We start from the raw sequence: 20,931 nt of genomic DNA on the forward strand, positions 1-20,931 counted from the left end.
AGCCCCATCCCACTCGTCCTTCAGCCTCACACATACACACCATGTGGTTAAGGACCAGACCGTACTGAATCTGACTCTCGGCTCCAACCCTGGAGCATGTAACCTTGGGCGAGTTTGCCAACATTCATCTGAGAAATATTTACTGAGTACCTACTATGTGCCAGGTACTATTCCAGGCATGTGGTGGTAAAGGACATGTGGTGGTAGAGTGATAGAATAGGATAGATAAGTGCATGCTTGGGAAGGTGGTCAGGTAAGCCCTCTTTGAGTGGAAACCTGAATAATGATGAAGAGATAATCTGGAGGAAGAACATTCTATTGAGACAGAGGGAGCAGCCAATGCAAAGGCCCTGGGGCACAAAGACAGCTGATGAGTTCCCCAGGTTTACAGCTTGTTGTTCTATGTAGAGTGAATTGCAGGGGTCGAGAATGGAAGTAGGGAGACTGGTTAGAAGGCTATAGCGGAGGTCCAAGCCAACAATGACGATGGCTGAGGTGAGTTCCATCAGCTCTCTGAACCTCCGCTTCCTCACTTACCAAATGGAGATAACAATAGTATTTACTTTACAGGGCGGTTGTGAAGATTAAATGAGTAAATACATGGCACGCAATAAATGGTAACTATTAGCATTAGTAAAAAGAGTAATAATCGTAAGTGTGATGATGGAGGTGGGGGTTGGGGCTCACATAGCCGGAACCTCAGGGGAGGACTCAGCCTTTAATTAAGCTGAGATGCTTCCATTCAGCAGGTCCAGCAGTGCTTCCTAGCACCCCTCCTGGCTCACCCATCCAGACTTCTTAGTGCATGCGGGGAGGAACAGGTGCCTTGGGAGGGAGGGCAGTGACTTCTCTGTGTTATCAAAACAAATGGGCCCAGGAATGAAAAACCTGAGCACCCGTGCTCCACATGTTTCTGGGAAAGGCCTGGGAGAGATTCTTCCCTCGTCCAGGAAGCCTTCTGAGTTGAGATAAGAGCTCGAGAAAGGCACTTAGCTTATGAGCTGGCAGGGGAAGCAAGCCAGGATAAAGAAGGCAAGGGGGCAGACTCCTCTTATTTCTGACTTTCCTCAACCCAAGGCAGGGATGTGGGGTAAATAGGGGAAGAGAGAAGGAAGGGCGAGCAGGACCATTCCCTGAGTTTACACCATCTCTGAGATGAGAGGCTGAGAAGAAAGAGGCCGACGCTCCTACAAGGGGTTGGGTTAGATGCTCACAACTATGCAAGGGCAGCAGCTGGACTCCATGGCACATTTCTGCTCCAACAAGCAGGGTCTTCTCCCCTGCAGAAATTCTGCTCTTCCAAGCTGTGGTTGGAGATAATCCTCCTGAGAGGCCGGGAGGGCTCTGCCGACCTCCAAGCAGCCCCCACTGCTCTCGCTGTCTGCAATGGTGGTACAGGGGTATTTTGTGAGTTCTTCAGTCCTCGGGTCCCACGAGGCTTTTGCCTTGCTCCAGACCATCCCTGATACACACATATATCTTAAAAAGGCAAAGAAAGAGAGAGAAAAGCTATTTTATTTCATTGCCAAACTATCCACTTTAAATACCCTTTTTATTACAGTATCTGCATAGTAATGCTAATAATAGATCTTGTTGGCAGCTCTAATGAGGCTGGAGAATATAAGGTTTCCAATAAAGTTAATTGTTGCCTTTAATATTCTCATACATTTATACATGGTAAATCTTTAAAGGAGAAAAAACACTCCATTTTACCCCTGTTAAGCAGCTGGTTCTAGACCGGATGGAGAAGGACTGTGGTAGCGACGTGGACCGGGAGCTTGACTCTCCGACAACTTGGGTTTTGATCCCCCAACTTTTTTCCAACAGTAAGAACATGAGTTTTGAGTCAGAAAGATCTGGGTTTGAAGGCTGGCTTTGTCACTTCTAGTTTTGTGGCTGTAGCAAACTACTTAACCTCCCTCAGCCTCAGTTTCTTTGTTTGTAAAATGGGACTCGCGATGGATGCATATAAAGCTCGACATAGTGCTTAGTATGTAGTTAGCGCTCCACACAGATGTGAGCTAGTATCGTTATTTTAAACAATTAAATACAATGTTCTTTTATTCACTTACTATGTGTGTCACTAATTGTGAGATTAATCAGGGTATTGCAATCGCTGTATCTGAATTTCACAGCTAGCCAAAATTTCTTTCTGTTAACCCTTTTCTCAAGGTGACACAGTAGTGAGTGATAGATGGGCTTAGAACCCAGGATTCTGGGGCCCCTGCAACTTCCAGTAACCAGGAACTGTTAGGCAGCCCTTGATCTCCACACGTCCTCTCCCCTCCAGTCTAGAGCATTGCTGACCTTCTGCCTGCCTCTTCACCAGACCCGCGTCTACTGCCTGGGCCCTGGACCCACCTTGGCTAAGATTCTCGTGTGAAGGGAGGGCTGTGTCCCCCAATCTTGGGACAAACGTGCATGACTCACTTCCAACCTCTCCCAGGGGTCGTATTCTTTCTTTGTTTTTACTTTCTCTTAAAGAAATTTCATGATTTTACAGTCACCAAACAAAGAAGAACGTATGTTTCACTATTTATTATATAACCGACTTCATGTATTTTTGACAGTTCCATCACATTTCTGACATTTACAATGTTTTTCTCCCAGGAGGGTGAGTAGAAGGAGATGTTTACCCCACACCCCACCCCCTGATCCAGGAAAGGGAGAGATGAACTCGAGGTGCCCCAGGTTAGGGACTGGCCTATGTGACTTGTGTTTCAACAAATGGATCACCAACAATCACCGCCACCTGCCCACCCTCCCCACCCAGCCGGGGTTCTCCTCTACACATCAACGCCTCTGCCACTGGCAAGTGGTAAGAAATACTATGTGACAGGATGGTTTCCATGGCAACCCTCATTTCCAGTTAAACAACCGGGCCCTGATGAAAGCAGTCTCGTTTGCTTCGGTTAAAGGGTTTGTTGGGAAGAGTGTGGGGCTCGCTTCTCCCTTCCTCTCTCGTTTCCCTTTCTTACTCCTCACCTTCCTGTCTCCTTTTCATGGATGAAGTGGAGGCACTCATGGGCCAGGCTCTGCTCAGGCCCTAGAGAATAAGGGGTCTAGTTCCAGGATGCACCAGAGGAGCCAGGATGGGGACTCCGGTCTGAGTGCTTAGGTTGCTCTTCTCCCCAGCTCGCAGCTGCTGTTCTCCCCCCAGCCCTGCCTGCCTCAGGGCCCCGGGGCCCCTGCTCTCCCAGAAGAAGGACCTGTTGGAAGAAGAAATGGGCGGGTGGAAGACCCTGTGTCCCAACAGGTGGTTGGGTAATTAAGTGAGCTTTATGCACACAACACTGTTTTGCCCGATGTAATTGCAGTTTCCATATAAATAATTCACGGGAAATTATTAGAGTGAGGACATCGCCCGCCTCCTCATAATTTGCTTAACCGAAATAGGCTCTTTCATCATCTGCGTTGATTTGCCTTAAGACCATGCACTCAGCATCCTTCATAGGCCTGCTCCTTCGAAAACTAGAATGCAGAATTTAATTAAGTTATGCAAATCGGGCGTCCCCTGCCTGGGGAGAGGAGGGTGTTTGCCCACATGGCTGCGAGGTGGTGCAGAGAAGGAGGAGGGGCCGCGCTGGACCACAAAGGGTGGGAAGCTATCTGGGGAGGTGCAAGGAAGCTCCCCCCAGAGAAAGAGCAGCATCCCCACGGTGAGTCTGGGAGCTGGACTCCAGGCTGAGGTAGAGCAGAGTCAGAGCTTGAACTCCACGGTCTGCCTCCTGACTTCCTAGCTGTGCAATTTTGGGGGAAACTAGGTGAAGAACGGGAGGAAGGGTATTACTGGCAGAGGGAAGAGTATTCTTAAAGGCTCAGAGGCAGGAAAAAGACTGGTGCCTTTGAGGAACTGAAAGAAGCTAAGTGGCTGGAGTGACTAAGGGAGAACTGAGGTGAGCTTGGTGAAGAGTCAAGAGTGGGGAGGTCTTAGGGCAATAGGGAGCCACATTGAGGAGGAGATGCAGAGCCTGGGTCCTGACCAGATTCACAGATAAGGAGGAAGCCCATCAATACCCAGGCTGAGTGTCCCAAAGAAGTTCATGCCTCATCGTAGAGGAAGAAAGGTGTATACTTGAAGCAAGAGGAACTGGGGAGAATTGTGCACCCAGGACAGAAAGGCCAGTTTGGTTCTGGCTCTGCTAGTTGGTCCTTCTGAAATTCACTGCTCTGAGCTCTCATGTCCTCACCTGTAATGAGTGCACTGTGTTTTTCCTGCTGCCCCTCCAGAGCCACTCTCCACCTTTCTCTGCCCTGCTCTGGGCCCTGGGAGGCTAGTCTGCCTGGACTGTATCAAGAGGCTCCCTTTCTGCTGGCTTTGCTGATGGAAGGTACCAGGGCAGAGATTGGCGGGCAGGAGGAGAGTGAGGTCAAGTACTTATTTCCCCTGCCCCCACCCTGCTGGGCCCTGGGTTGTCTGCATCCCTCTCTAAAAGGTCACCGCTCCAGTCTCACGTTCCTCTCCCACAACTACTGAATCCAGGTTTCGACAACTGCTCCCTCCCAGGTCCCCTCAGCCCAGGAGTGGCAATGGCTCTCTCCTATTGCTCACCTTGAGATGATTAACTATCCTTTGTCAGTTTCCTTTAACCTGCCCACATCTTTGCAGCATCCCCTTAGTGGACGTGATAGTTAATTTTATGTGTCATCTTGTCTGAGCCAGGGGTTATCCAGACATTTGATCAAAGATTATTTTGGGGGTGTCTCTGAGGATATTTCTGGATGAGATTAGCTTTGAATAGTAGACTGAATAAAGCAGATTGCTCTTCCTAGTGTGGATGGGCCTCATCCAATCAGTTGAAGACCTGAATAGAACAAAAAGGCTGACTCTCCCCCAAGTAGAGGGAAACTCCTTCTGCCTGATCCCCTTCAAGCTATTCCAAGCCTGGAACATTCGTTCTTTCCTGCCTTCAGACTGCAACGGAAACATCAGCTCTTCGTGGATCTGGAGCCTGTCGGTTTTCAGTTTGACACCATCAGCTCTCCTGGTTCTCTGGCTTTGTGAGGGCAGATCGTGTAGCTCTGCCTGTGCCCTGCCCATCTCGCGGGGCCGTTCTGAGGCTCAGATGAGCCGGGATCTGTGAAAGTGCCTTGTGAGATGCTACGTGTTATGCAATTGTGAGACAGGACGAATGTTGCATTTTTGTTCTCCTGAGGGCTTGTGTCTTCTGCTTGTTTGCTGAGGGAGGGGTTGGGGACATGACACTCAGGTGTGTGGGTTTAGGTCCCAGCACATAGTCACTAAAGACGTCTGGGAACTGTCCTCCAATAAGCTGTTAGTGAGGGGTGAGCTCGAGCTGCGGCCCCCACCCCAGCGCCCCTCTGCACTTGAGCGCATTTGTAGAGCTGGAGGCAGACAAGTCGGGAGCACAGGACTGGAGGCCAGTAGGTCTGGGCCCAAATCCCAGCTCCTCCTTTTTCTAGCCATGTGAGCTTTGGGAGTTCTCTCACCTCCTTACCTTCAGGTTCTCATCTGTAAAACAAGGATGCTAACAGGTTATCATATAGTTATTACCTGTGTGTGCTCCACGGTGTTATCCCTAAGATTGGGAAGTGCTAGTTATTACCACTCTGTCAGTAACCAGCTGTGTGACCTTGGGCAACTCCCTTCACTTTTCTGGGCCTCAGTGCTCTTTTCTCTAAAATATATCTGGAGCGAGTGAATGCATTGGTTTTCCATTGCTGCATATAAATTTCCCCAACTTTGGCTCCTTGAAACAACACACGTTTATTATCTTAAAGCTCCTGTGGGTCAGAAATTGAACTGGGTCTTCCGCTTGAGGCTCACAAGGCTACAATGAAAGTGTTGGCTGGGCTGTGTTCTTACCTGAAGCTCAGGGTGCTCATCCAAGGTCATTCAGGTTGACGGCAGAATTCAGTTCATTGCGGCAGTAAGCCTGAGGCTGTCGGCCCGTAAGGCTGCCCTCCTCCAGAGACAATTCACAACACGCCTGCATGCTCCTTCATGGCCAGCTGGAGAGTGCCCCTCTCAAGAAGGGCCTAGTTCTTCTTTTAAGGGTTTCGCCAGATTAAGTCAGGCCCACCCAAGATCATCTCTTTTGATTAATTCAAAATCAGCTGACTTGGGACCTTAATTACATCTGAAAAAAAAAATCCCTTCACCTTTGCCATGTAAAGTAATATGATCAATGGAGTGATATGCCATCGCCTTTGCCATAGTATATGGGTTGAAGCAAGTCATGGGTTCTGCCCACACTCAAGGGGAGGGGATACACAGGACATAACACCAGGGGCAGAGATCATGGGGCCTGTCCTAGAATTCTGTTGATCACAGTGAATTACTGTATGATGTTTTTAATGTCTATCTCCTTGTAGACTGGAAGCTCCAGGAGGCCAGGGACTGAATGCTTATCTTGGTTGCTGCTTTGCTCCTGGATCCAACACATAGTCCAATCGTGTGCCTCATGACTACATTTCCGTCAATGACGAACCGCATATGCGGTGATACTCCCATAAGATTAGTACCATATAGCCTAGGTGTGTAGAAGGCTATGCCACCCAAGTTTGTGTAAGTACACTCTATGATGTTCACGCAATGACGGACTTGCTTAATGATGCATTTCTCAGAAGGCAGCCCGGTTGTTAAGTGACACATGGCTGTAGATGTTTATGATGGTTAATTTCATGTGTCAACTTGACTGGGCCACGCAGTGCCCAGACATGTGGTCAAACTTGATTCTGGGTTTGCCTGCGAGGGTGTTTCTGGAGGAGATTAACATTTGAATAGTAGACTGGGTAAGGCATGTTGCCCTCTCTAAATGAGTGGGCCTCATCCAGTCAGTGGAAGAGCTGAATAGAACAAAAAGACTGAATAAGAGGGACCTTCTCCTACCTGACTCTTCAGCTGGGACATTGGTCTTCTCCTGTTTTCAGGCTGGAACTTGCACCCTTCACTTTCTTGGGTCTTCAGCTTGCTGACTGCAGATCTTGGGGCTTCTCAGCCTCCGTAATCATGTGAGCCAATTCCTTAAAATCAATTAATGAATCTCTCTCTCTCTCCCTTTTTTTTCATTGTTAATAAAAGCATTTATTTTGCATTTTATACGGAATAACCTGAAGCCTGCATCATGACAGTTACCCAGGGGTTACAGACAGCGTGTCCATCTCAACAGCGTGGTCCTGAGCATTAGGGATCCACACAAACACGGGAAGGAGTTGTGAGGGAGGAAGGGGGCACAGAAGGAGTGTATTTATATTATATTATATATGATATACATATATGTATGTATATACACTATTGGTTCTTTTTCTCTGGAGAACCCTTACACAGTATTCAGTAAGTATTTGCTGCCTATTGCCTGTGACTTGATCATCTGTCAGGTCCCTGCCAGCACTCACACTCATCCATTGAAGAACCAGGCAGTGGAGGGTAGTAGTAGAAGGTCTAGGGAGCACTAGCTGCCCTGGGGCTGGCTTGAGCCCAGATGTCCTTTCACCTTTACTCTCTCCCTCCATCATCTCCAGGCCTTGACTGGGGAGTTAGAACCAGAGAAAAGGAAGAAACAAAACAATAATCTTCCCTATTACTCCTGCACTTCTTTCTGGATCATTTTATTTTTAAGCTTTGTTGAAATATAATTGACATACAATAAACTGAACATGCTTAAAGTGTACAATTTGATGAGTTTTGACATACGTATGTTCAAGATAATGAATATATCCATCATCCCCCAAAGTTTCTTTGTGCCTCTTTATAATCTCTCACTCCTGCACCCCCCGCCCCCAATCCCCAGGCAACCAGCAGTCTGCTGTCACTATAGATTCATTTGCATTTCCTGGAATTATATAAATGGAAGTGTACTGTATGCATTCTTTTTTTCGTCTTCCTTCTTTCACTCAGCATAATTATTTTTGAGATGCGTCTGTGTTGTAGTATATATCAATAGTCCACTCCTTTTCCTTTCTGATGGTATTTCATTAAATGAATACACCACAGTTTGTCTATCTCTTCACCAGTTGATGGACATTTGGGATGCTTCCAATTTTTGGCTATTGCAAATAACACTGTGTAAAAAAGTCTTGGTACATACATACGCGTTCCTTTCTTTTGGACATACACCTAAAATAGGAATGACTCCACCATATAATAGGTGTATGTTTACATTTTTGAGAAACTGCCATGCTGTTTTCCAAGTTAGTTGTGCCATTTTTTGTTCCCCTGGAGGTGTAGGGGAATTCCAGTTGCCTCATTTCCTTGACAACACTTGGTATGGTCAGGCTTCTTAACTTTAGCCATTCCAATAGATGGAGGGTGGTATCTCACTGTGGTTTTAATTTGCATTTCCCTAACATCTAATGACATTGAGGAGCTTTACATATGCTTCTTTGCTGTCTGTATATTTCTTTGGTGAAGTCAAATCTTTTGCCCATTTTTAAATAGGGTTGTTTATGTTCTTATTATTGAATTTTGAGAGTTATTTATATGTCATAGACACAATTCCTTCATTAAATAGATGATATGCAAATATTTCCTCTCAGTCTGTGGCTTGTCTTTTCATTCTCTTAACAGTGTCTTTGAAAACCAGTTTTTAATTTTAATGAGGTCCAATTCACTAATTTGTTCTTTTATGTGGTTGTATCTATGAAATCTTTGCTGAACCCAAGCTTCTAAAGCTTTTCTCCTATGTTTTCTTCTAGAAGTTTTAAAGTTTTAGATTTTACATTTAGATCTGTGTTCCCTTTTGAGTTAGTTTTTGTATATGGTGCAAGGAAACAATCAAAGTTTCTATTTTCGCATGTGGATATCCAATTGTTCTAAGTAGTATTAGTTGAAAATATCCTCTCTCTACTGAATTTCCTTTACAAATTTGTCAAAAATCATTTATCTATATACGTTTGGGTCTATTTCTCCACTGTATTTGTTACATTGATTTTTTTTTTCCTATAGCAATATCACACTATGTTGATTACTGCAACTTTGTAATAGCTCTTGAAATCAGGTAATGCTAATTGTCCAACTTTGCGCTTCTTACTCAAAGTTGTTTTGGCTGTTCCAGGTCTTTTGAATTTCCATATACATTTTACAATTAGTTTGCCAGTTTCTACTAAAAATCATGCTGGAATGTTGATTGGAATTGCACTGAATCTATAGATGAATTTGTGGAGGATTGACATTTAATAATATTGAATCTTCCAACCCATGAACACAGTATATATCTCCATTAATTTTGGTATTTAAACATTTTTATCAGTGATGTTTTATGGTTTGTGGTGTGCCTGTCTTTCACATCTTTTGCAGATTTATCCCTAAGTATTTCATATTTTTTAAACTATTGTAAATGATATCATACTTTATTAATTTCTATTTTTGATTATTGGTTGTTAGTATATAATAGCGATTGATTTTTGTGTATTGATCCTGTATCTTTGAACCTTGATAAACTCACTTATTAGTTCTAAGAGCTGTTAATAGATTCTATTGCATTTTTTTCGTAGATGATCATGTCTTTCTTTTTCTTTTCCAATCTTGATTCCTTTTGTTTCTTTTTCTTTTCTTATTGCACTGGCTAGAACCTCCAGCACAATGTTGAACAGAAGTGGACATTCTTGTGTTGCTCTCGGTCTTGGTGTGTTTGAGCAGTGAGCATTAATCTTTTTTATAGAAACCTTTTATCAGATTGAGGAAGTTCCCTTCTTTTCCCACTTTACTATGAATTTTTGACATGTGTGATGTTACATTTTGTCAAATGCTTTGTCTGCATGTATTGAGAAAATCATATGGCTTTTCTTCCTTTTATTTACTCCTATGGTGAATTACATTGATAAATTGTTAAACCAGCTTTGCATTCCTGGGTTAAATCCCACTTAGTTGTGATTATTACCTTTTTTACATGTTGTTGAATTCAACTTACTAAAATTTTGTTTAAAATTTTTCCATCTATGATATTGTTCCATAGCTTTCTTTTCTTGTCACATCTTTGTATGATTTTGATATCCAGGTAATACTGACCTCAGAATGAGTTGGAAAGTATTGCTCTTTCTTCAGTTGTCTAGAAGACCTGTGCAGAATTGGTATTGTTTTGCTGTAAATATTTGGTAGAATTCACCAATGAACCTATCTGGGCCTGAAGTTTTATTTGTCGGGAGATTTTAATTTCAGATTAATTCAATTTCTTTACTAGATATAAATCTATGCAGGTTATCTATTTCTCCTTTAGTGAGAGTTAGTAATTTGTATTTTCAGTGTATTGATTTTATCTAAGTTGGATTTATTGGCGTACAGACGTTTATAATATTTATTTATTTATTTATTATTTATTTATTTTTTTAAGGAAGATTAGCCCTGAGCTAACTGCTGCCAATCCTCCTCTTTTTGCTGAAGAAGACTGGCCCTGAGCCAACATCTGTGCCCATCTTCCTCTACTTTGCATGTGGGACGCCTACCACAGCATGGCTTGCCAAGTCGTGCCACATCCACACCTGGGATCCGAATCAGCAAACCCCAGGCTGCCAAAGCGGAACGTGCGCACTTAACTTCTGCCCCACTGGGCCAACCCCCAGTTGTTTGTAATATGCCTTTATTATTCATTGATATATGTGGAATCTGTATGGTTGCCATGTCTCTCATTATTTATATTGGTAATTTGTGTCTTCTCTCTGTTTTTGCTGATCAGCCTGGCTAAAAGTTTGTCAATCTTATCGATATTCTCAAAGAACTAACTTTTGATTTCATTGATTTTTCTCTATTGTTTTCTATTTCATTGATTTCTGTTCTAATCTTTATTAGTATCAGAACACTTTACTTTGTGCTTAATTTGCTCTTTGTTTCCAAGCTTAAGGCAGAAGCTTAGGTCTTTGATTTGATGCTTTAGTCTTTTCTTCTTTTCTAATATGGGCATTTAGTGCTCTGAGTCCTCCTCCCCGTCATTCTACCAGCCCAGTACTGCTTTAGCGGCTTCCCACAATTTTGATTAGGTTGTGTTTCATTATTACTCAGTTCAAAATACTTTCTAATTTTCTTTTTGATTTCTTCTGTGACCCAGGGGTCATTTAAAAGTGTGTTATTTTGTTTCCAAATATTTGTGGGTTTTCCAGGGATGTCGCTGTTATTAATCTCTAATGTAATCCAATTAAATTGAGAAAATATATGTCATGTGACTTGATCTCTTTACATTTAGTGAGACTTATTTGTGATACAGAATATGTTCCATCTTGTGAAACGTTCTTTGTGCACTTGAACAAATTTGCATTCTGCTGTTGTTGGCTGGAGTGTTCTATAGTGTCAATTAGGTCAATTTGTTTGATAGTGCTGTTGAAGTCTTCTATCTCTGTAATGATTTTCTGTCTACTTGTTCTATCAATTACTGAGAAAGGAGTATTTTTGGTCTCTAACTATAATTGTGGATTTGCTCATTTTTCCTTGTAGTTCTGTCAGTTTTTGCTTTATGTCATTAGAAGCTCTGTTATTAGGTACAAAAATATTTAGGATGGTTATGTCCTCTTGATGAGTTGACTCCCTTTTCATTATGAAATAACCTTTTAAAAAATACCTAGTAATATTCTTTGAACTGAAATCTGCTTTGCATGACATTAATATAGCCACTCAAACTTTCTTTTTTATAGCTTTATTGAGATATAAGTTAAACAGCATAAATTCACCCAAGTGTATAATTCCACAATTTTTAGCATATTTACAGAGTTATGCAACCACCACCACAATCTAATTTTTAGGACATTTTCATTACCCCCAAAAGAAGCTTCAAATTCATTAGCAATTACTCTCATTCACACTCTTCCTTTAGCTTTAGGCAACCATTTTCAACTTTTATATATTTGCCTGTTCTGGACATTTCGTATAAATGGAATCAAAGAATGTATGGTCTTTGTATTTCGGGTTTTAAAAATTACTTTTAATTAAAATTTTTATTTTGAAATAATTGTAGATTCACATGCAGTTATAAGAAATAGTACAGAGAGAGCACATCCCCCAATGGTAACATTTTGCAAAATGGTAGTACAGTATCACAATCGAGATATGCACATTGATACAATCAAGATACAGAACATTTCTATCACCACAAGGATCCTTCCTGTTTCCCTTTTATAGCCGTCCCCATCTCCCAGCCATCCCCTCCTTAACTTTTGGCAACCACTTGTCCATTCTCCATTTCTATAATTTTGTCATTTCAAGAATGTTATATGAATGGAATCATGCAGTATGTAAACTTTTGGGATTGGGTTTTTTCACTCACCATAATTCTTTGCAGATGGCTGTAGGTTGTTGCATGTAGGAATAAATTTGTTCCTTTTTATGGCTAAGTAATATTCCATGGTGTGGATGCACTACACTTGTTTAACCATTCATCCATTGAAACACATCTTGGTTGTTTCCACTTTTTGACTATTATGAATAAAATTGCTATAAACATTCATGTGCAGGTTTTTATGTGAACATAAGTCTTCATTTCTCTGGGATAAATGCCCAGGAGTGCAATTACTGGGTTATATGGTAGTTCCAAGTTTAGTTTTTCAAGAAACCACCAAAAAGTTTTCTAGAGTGTCTATATGGTTTGCCATTATCACTAGCAATGTACAGTGATACAGTTTCTCCACATCCTCACCAGCATTTGATGTTGCCATTATTTTTTTTTATTTTAGCCAGTTTGACGTATGTGTAGTGATATTTCACTGTAGTTTTAATTTGCATTTCCTTAAAGGCTAAGGATGTTGGATATCTTTTTATGTGCTTATTTTCCGCCTATATATCCTCATTGGTAAAATGTCTCTGCATGTCTTTTGCTCATTTTCTAATTGCATTGTTTCTTAACTGTTGTCAGCTGAGGGTTCTTTATATATTGTAGATATAGTTCTTTGTTAGACATGTGGTTTGCAAACATTTTTTCTCACTCTGTAGCTTATCTTTTCAACCTTTCACAAGGTCTTTTACAGAGCAAAAGTTTTTAATTTTAATGAAGTTTAACCTATCAAATTTTGCTTTTTCAATCTTGCTTTGGTGTCAAGTCTAAAAACTCTTTGCCTAGCCCTCGGTTTTCTCCTATTTTTTTCTAAATGTTTTATAGTCTTACATTTAAGTTTGTGATCCATTTTGAGTTACTTTTTGTATAAGCTATGAGAGATTTAGGTTGAGGCTCTTTTTTTTTTTTGCCTATAGGTGTCCAATTGCTCCAGTACCAGACGTTGAAAAGGCTATTTTTCCACCATTGAATTGCTTTTGCAACTTTGTCATAAATCACTTTGGCATATTTGTGTGGGTCTATTTCTGGATTCTCTATTCTATTCCATTCATCTTTGTGTCTATTCCTTTGCCAGTATCACACAGTCTTGATTACTGTAGCTATCTAAGTCTTAAAATCAAGTAGACTGATTCCTCCCACTTTATTTGTCTTTTTCAAAGTTGTTTTAGTTATTTTAATTCCTTTGTCTTTCTAAATAAATTTTAGAATAATCATCCATATATACAAAAAATTTGGCTGGGATTTTGATAGCAGTTCCATTAATTGGGGGAGAATTAACACCTTTACTCATCTTTATTGAGTCTTGCAATTCACCAACACTGATGTCTTTCCATTTATTTAGATCTTGCTGATTACTTTCATTGACTGTGTACAGTTTTCAACATACAAGTACTGTATATGTTTTACTAGATTTCCATCTAAGTATTTCTTTTTTTAATGAGTGATTGTAAATAGTATTGTGTTTTCACTTTTTGTTTCCATGTGTTCCATGCAGTATATAGAAATATAATTCATTCGTGGATGCTTATCTTATACCTGCAATCTTGTTGAACTCACTTATTAGTTTTAGAAGTGTTTTTTGTAGATCCTTTGGATTTACTACGTAGGCAATCATGTCCCCTACGAATAGGGACAATTTTATTTCTTCCTGTCCAACTGTATGCATTTCATTTCCTTTTCTTACCTTATTGCACTGGCTAAAACTTTCAGCACTATGTTGAATTCGAGCAGTGAGAGAAGATATCCTTTCCTCATATCCAACCTTGGGGGAAAGGATTCAATTATACACCTTTTAATAGTCAGCTGTAGGGTTTTTGTAGTTACTTTTTATCTAGCTGAGGAAGTTCTCCTCTATTCTTATTTCTCCAAAAGTTTTTTTTTTTTTAATTACCAGTGGGCATTGAATTTTGTCAAGTGCAGTTCCTGCCTTGATTGATACGATCATATGATTTTTCTTTTTAGCCTGTTAATATTGTGGATGGCACTGATTAAATTCTGAGTATTGAACCATTCTTGCATCCATAGAATAAAGCCAACTTGGTCAGGGTGTATAATTCTTTTATTGTGTTGCTGAATTCTATTTGCTAATATTTTGTTAAGAAGTTTTGTAACTATATTCTTGAGGAATGGTGGTCTGTAGTTTTCTTTTTGTATATTGTCTTTTTCTTGTTTGGTACCAGAGTAACACCAGCTTCATAAAATGAATCAGAAAATATTGTCTCTTCTTTTATTTTCTGGAGTGGTTGTGTAAAATTAACATTAATTCTTCTTTATATATTTGGTAGAATTCCCCAGTGAAACCATCTGGGCCTGAAATTGGAAATTTTTTGATTACCCATTCAATTTCCTTAATAGTTATGGTGCTACTCAAATGATCGATTTCATATTAGGTGAGCTGTGGTATTCCGTGTTTTCTGGGGAATTGGTCCATTTCATCTAAGTTGTCAAATGTATGTGTGTAGAGTTGTTCAGAGTAATGCCTTATTATACTTTTAATGTCTGCAGGGTCTGTAACGATATCCCATTTTATTCCTGAAGTTGGTAATTTGTGTCTTCTCTTTTTTTTCTTTGTCAGTCCTGCTAAGGATTTTCTTTTCAAAGAACCAGCAATTTATTTTATTATTCTATTTTCAACTTCATTTATTTATGCTCTTATCTTTATTATTTCCTTCTTTCTCTTTTTTTCAGTTTAATTTTCTCTTCTTTTTTAGATTCTTAAGATGGAAATTTAGATCACTAATTTGAAACTTTTCCTCTTTTTTAATGTATGCATTTAGTTCTATAAATTTTTCTATCCGTGCTAATTTAGCTGCATCCCACAGATTTTGATATGTTGTATTTTTGTTTTCACTCAGTTTCCTATACATTTGAATATTTCCCTTGAAACTTCCTCTTTAACCAATGGATTATATAGAAATGTGTTATTTGGTTTCCAAGTGTGTGGAGATTTTTGTCGTATTTCCATTATTGATTTTTAGTTTGATTCCATTGGGGACAGAAGACAAATTTGTATGATTTTAATTGTTTTAAATTTGCAGAAGTTTGTTTTATGTCCCGGAATATGATCTATTTGGTATATGTTCCAAGGGCACTTGAAAAGAATGGTATTCTACTACTGTTGAGTGGAGTGTTCTATAAACATCCATTAGATCCTTTTGTTTGATGGTCTTTTTGAGTTCTTCTATATCCTTGCTGGTTTTTTATCTAGTAGTTCTATCAATTGCTGAGTAGAGTGTCAAAGACCTCAGCTGTAGTTGTGTTTTTTCTATTTCTCCTTTCAGCACTATAAGTTTAGCTTCATGTAGTTTTCAGCTCTGTTGTCTGGGTCATAGCCTTTTAGGATTGCTATGTCTTTCTTAGTAAATTGACTCTTCTATCATTATATAATGTTTCTCTCTATCTCTGGTAACTTTCTTTGCTCTGAAGTCTACTTTATCTGATATTAGCATAGCTACTTCTCATAGATTAACGGTTGCATTATATAAAACTTTTCATCCTTTTACTGTTAATTTGACTATATCATTATGTTTAATATGAGTTTCTTATGGACAGCATATAGTTGAGTCAGTTTTTTAAACCACTCTTGTAATTGGTGTATTTATGTCATTTACATTTAATGTGATTTTGATATGTCAGGGCTTAAGTTTTTTATTTTATTTTTTGTTTGGTCTCTTTTGGTTCCCCTGTTTTCCTTTTTCTGCTTTCATTTGGGTTACTTGAAATTTTTTTAGAATTCTATTTTGATTTATTAATAGTGTTTTTTAATGTATCTGTTTGTATGGGCTTTTAGCGGTTGCTCTAATTATTATATTATATATATATAACTTACCACCGACTACTGATGTCATCATTTTACCAGTTCAAATGAAGTGTAGAAACCTTACCTCCCTTTACATTTCTTTACCACATTTGTGAAATAATTGTCTTAAATAATTCCTGTGCATACATTTAGAACTACATCAGACAATTTTATAATTTTTGCTTCAACTGTCAAATATAATTTAGAACATTCAAGAGAAAGAAAACCTACTGAATTTACTCATATTTTGGCTTACCATGTTCTTTTTTCCTTTCTGATGTTCCAAGGTTCTTTTATTTTATCATTTACTTTCTGTTTAGTGAACTTCCTTTAGCCACTCTTTAAGGTTAGGTCTTCTGGCAAACAATTTTGTTTCTTCTGAGAATATCTTTATTTCCCTTTCATGCCCGAAGGATATAGGGTATATGCTACTGGGCAATAAGATTGTGGGTTGACAGTTCTTTTCTCTCAACTCTTTTTTTTTTTTAAAGATTGGCACCTGAGCTAACAACTGTTGTCAATCTCTCTTTTTTTTTTCTGCTTTATCTCCCCCAAATCTCCCCTGGTACATAGTTCTATATCTTAGTTGTAGGTCCCTTTAGTTGTGCTATGTGGAACACTGCCTCAATGTGGCCTGATGAGTGGTGCCATGTCTGCACCCAAGATCTAAGCTGGCAAAACCCCAGGCCACTGCTGCGGAGCGCGCAAACATAACCACTCGGCCATGGGGCAAGCCCCTCTCTCAACTCTTGAAAAATATTGTGCCACTTCCTTCCGGCCTCTGTGGTTTCTGATGAAAAATTTGCCATAATTTGGGTTGTTTCTCTACTACAAGTAAGGTGTCATTTTCCTCTGGCTGCTTTGAAGGAGTTTTCTTTGTCTTCAGTTTTCAAAAGTTTAATTATGATGTCTTAGTATGGATTTCTTTGGTTTTTATCCTGTTTGGGATTTTCTCAGCTCCTTGAATCTACAGGTTTATGTCTCTTGACAAATTTGGGAAGTTTTCAGGCATTATTTCTTGGAGTACTTTTTCCAGCCCACCCTCTTTCTTCTCTTCTGAGACTCTGATAACAAAAACATTAGATCTTTTGTTGTTATCCCCCAAATCCCTGAGCCTCTGTTCACTTTTTTTCAGTCTATAGTCTCTCACTTGGTCAGAGTGAGTCGTTCCTATTGTTCTATCTTCCAGTTCACTGATTTTTTCCCTCTCTCTTCTGTTGTTGAGTTTATGTACTGAGTTTTAATTTTGGTTATTGTGTTTTTCTGTTCAAAATGTCTATTTGGTTATTTTTTTTATCTTCTATTCTTCTTGCTGTGACTTTCTATATCTTTGCTGAGGCTTTCTCTTTTTTCATTTGATTCAAGCATGTTCATAAGTGCTCACTGAAGCATTTTTACCATGGCTGCTTTCAAATATTTAGCAGATTATTCTAACATCTCTATCATTTTGATGTTGGCATCTATTGATTATCTTTTTAAATTTAGTTTGAGATCTTCCTAGTTCTTGGTAGGATGAGTGATTTTTGATCAAACCTTGGAAACTTTAATAATATGTTTTGATACTCTGGGTCTTATTTACACTTTCTGTTTTAACTGTCTTTCTCTGACACTGCTCCATCATGGGGAGAGGGTGTTGCTGCCTTGTTACTGTTAGGTGGAGGTAGAAGTTCAGGTTTCCCAATCAGCCTCCATTGACACCCAAGGAAAGAGGCTTTTCATTACAGCTGAGCAATGATGAGAGTTCCAGATCTACAACTGGTCTCCATTGATACTACAGTGGAAGCAGCCCCTTTACCGCTGGGCAATGGTGAAAGTCCTGACATAGTCCTGACTATGCCCCAGTGGGGAAGGGGAGGAGTCCCTCATTACTGCCAAGTGGGAGTGGAAGTTCAGAATTTCCATGTGGTCACTACTGACATCGTGGAGTAGGAGTGGACTTAAACCAGCTGGTGGGAATGAAAGCTCTGACTCCTACTTGGCCTTCTCTGACACTACACTGGTGGAGATGTTGGGGGCCCTTGTTACAGCCTCAGGAGGGTGAAATGTAGGCTCCCCATTCTGTCTTTAGTAGCGTACGTTGGGATGAAGCCACAGTTTTTTTTGTGATATTTGGCTAGAGTAAAGAGGTTATTGTCTAAAAGTTTTCTGTCTTGCTAAGATGCTCCTTTCTTGGTCTTTGCAAGAAAGAACAGAGGGTTTTTTTTTTCTCCCTTTTTTTTTTGTCTGTATCCATCAGCATTTCTAGGTTGCTGGCTTCTTCATATATTCCGCTGGGATCATGAGGCAAAAAGAAATCCCAGGAAATTAACTCCATATTGTTCCTGGAGTCCTGAGTTCCCTAGCTGATCTGCTTTTTCTTTCTACTTTTCAGAGTTGTCTTATGTTTTTATATACAACATCCAGAATATTTGGTTGTACTCAGCAGGAAGAGTAGGGAAAAGTACATCTACTCTTTCTTCCCAGCAGAAGTCTGTTTCCAGCTTTCTCATGATTAGTGTTAGTGTGGTATATCCTTTTCCATTTTTTACTTTTAACTTATTTGTGTCTTTATATTTGACATGTTTTTCTTGTTGGAAGTATATAGTTAGATCTGATCATTTTTATCCAGTTTGATAATTGAGATATTTAAACTCAATTTAAATTTAAAGTGATTATTAATATGGTTAGGTTTAAATATACTGCATCACTTTTTGTTTTCTATTTGCCCCATCTATATTTCTCTTTTTTATGTCTTCTTTTGGATAAATTGCATATATTTTTAAACTCCATTTTATCTCACTTGCCATGTTCTTAGCTGTAACTTTACTTTTTTATTGGTTACTTTAGGGTTTACAATATCTTTTCCTCATCATAGTTTACTTTTTAGTGACTTTTTACTTTTTTACTTTTTACTTTTTATTATACTATTTAAAATGTAAGGATCTGGTCTTGCACATGGCTAGTCATGGTTGCAGATCCCAAATTGCAATTTTTTGCTGATCCTGAATAAACCCATTTGTGCTGGGGAAATAACTGGCTGTCTATTTGTTTAAAGTCAAGAAGGCTTAGAGAGGGAAAAGTCTAGGAGTTTTCTGGAGAGAATGGGAATGGCCACACACAGAGAGAACTATACTTTTAATTCACAGAGGAACATTGCCATCTGGATGGAAGATTATATTCTGAAGACTCAATAAGAGTGACATCAGCAACATGGCAGAGTGAGCTGTTCCCTTTGTCTCTCCCCATCTGAATTATAATTAAATGGACATTCATTGACCAATGGAGGAGACCCACAGAGCAGAACAGGGCACTTGAGAGACCCACACAGCTATACAACTGAAGGGGAATGGACTTGATCCTCAGAAAGCAGTGGAGATAGGTGAGTGCTCCCCTACCCCTCTCCAGCCCCAGTGAGCCAGGTCATGGTTCCTCACACATGTATTAGAGGAGGCAGGGACAGCCCAGCCTGGGTGTGAATGCTCTCCCAGCCTATGGGCGTGCCCACTAGGCTGTAGTGGTCCCACTAGTGGGAACACACCCTGGCACGACTGTAAGAGGGGCAGCAGCAACCCTATACATGCACATGAACACTATCCCAGCCCGCAGGAGCCCCGACCATGCTACCGCAGCCCCAACAAGTGGCCCTGGCTCAGAGTCTGTGAGGTAGCCCCACCCACCAAGCACAGCCATGAGTGTGACTGTAAGCAGAGGTGGCAGCAGCCCGGTGCACATGCAAACAAAACACTATCCCGGGCTGCGGGAGTGCCTACCATACCTGCACAACTTCCAGCAGATTGGGGGGAGGGATCAGAAACACATCTCCTGCTTCCCCCCGGTGGTGGCAGGTGGAATCTATGACCTGATACTACCACAAATGTGCCAGCAAAGGATCAATTCATCAAACACCATGATAAACTACAGTAACACTTCCGAGCAGAAGGAAAATGACAAGTCTCCAGAAACCAACCACGAAGTCACAGAAATTTATAATCTAAATGACAGAGAATTCAAAATAGTTGTCCTAAAGAAATTCAACAGTTACAAAAAAACTCAGAAAGACAATTCAATGAGCTCAGGAATAAAATTAATGAGCAGAAGGAATACTGCACCAAAGAGATTGAAACTATAAGAAAAAAACAAACAGAAATTTTGGATAAGGAGAGCACAATGAGATAAAAAACAATCTAGAATCCTTAAAAAATAGAGCTAATGTTATGGAGAACAGAATTAGTGATTTAGGGGATAGAAATATAGAAATGCTTCAGGTAGAGGAGGAGAGAGAACTAAGATTTTTTAAAAATGAAGGAATTCTTCAAGAAATATCTGACTCAATTAGGAAAAGCAACATAAGGATTACAGGTATTCTTGGGGGAGAAGAGAGGGAGAAAGGAGCAGAGAGCTTGTTCAAAGAAATAATAACTGAGAACTTCCAAAACCTGTGGAAAGACCTGGCCTTATAAGTACATGAAGCCAATAGAACTCCTAGTTACATCAGTGCAAAAAGACCTTCTCCAAGGCATATAAAGTAAAACTTACAAAAGTCAATGACAAAGAAAAAATATCAAGGGCAGCAAGGCAGAAGAAAATAATCTACAAAGGAACCCCTATCAGGCTTTCAGTGGATTTCTCAGCAGAAATCTTACAGGCTAGGAGAAAAGGAATGATATATTCAAAATACTGAAACATAAAACTTTCAGCCAAGTATACTCTATGCAGTGAAACTACCCTTCAGATACAATGGAGAAATAAAAGCTTTCCCAGATAAATAAAAGCGGAGGGAGTTCATCACCACTATACCTCTCTTACAAGAAATGATGAAGGAAGGCCTCATACCTGAAACAAAAAGGCAAAGGTCTACATAGCATTGAGCAAGGAGATAAATAGACAGACAAAATCAGAAAACTGTAGCTCTTTATCAGAACAGGTTAGTAAACACTT

The 20,931-nt window shown here is 39.9% G+C and overlaps 1 long non-coding RNA gene across 1 annotated transcript in view; it reads left to right on the forward strand.

Annotated features, from left to right (window-relative positions):
• LOC123279044 (uncharacterized) overlaps positions 1 to 20,931 on the forward strand; it is a 68,628-nt gene that overhangs the window by 8,307 nt on the left and 39,390 nt on the right. The window contains exons 2-3 of the long non-coding RNA XR_011495683.1: positions 6,337 to 6,529; positions 10,293 to 12,390. This is a non-coding gene — a long non-coding RNA (uncharacterized lncRNA). Of the gene's footprint in view, positions 1 to 6,336; positions 6,530 to 10,292 lie in introns of the transcript that reaches the window.

The sequence above is a fragment of the Equus asinus genome, chromosome 20 (genome assembly GCF_041296235.1).
Source record: "Equus asinus isolate D_3611 breed Donkey chromosome 20, EquAss-T2T_v2, whole genome shotgun sequence".
Lineage (NCBI taxonomy): Eukaryota > Metazoa > Chordata > Mammalia > Perissodactyla > Equidae > Equus > Equus asinus.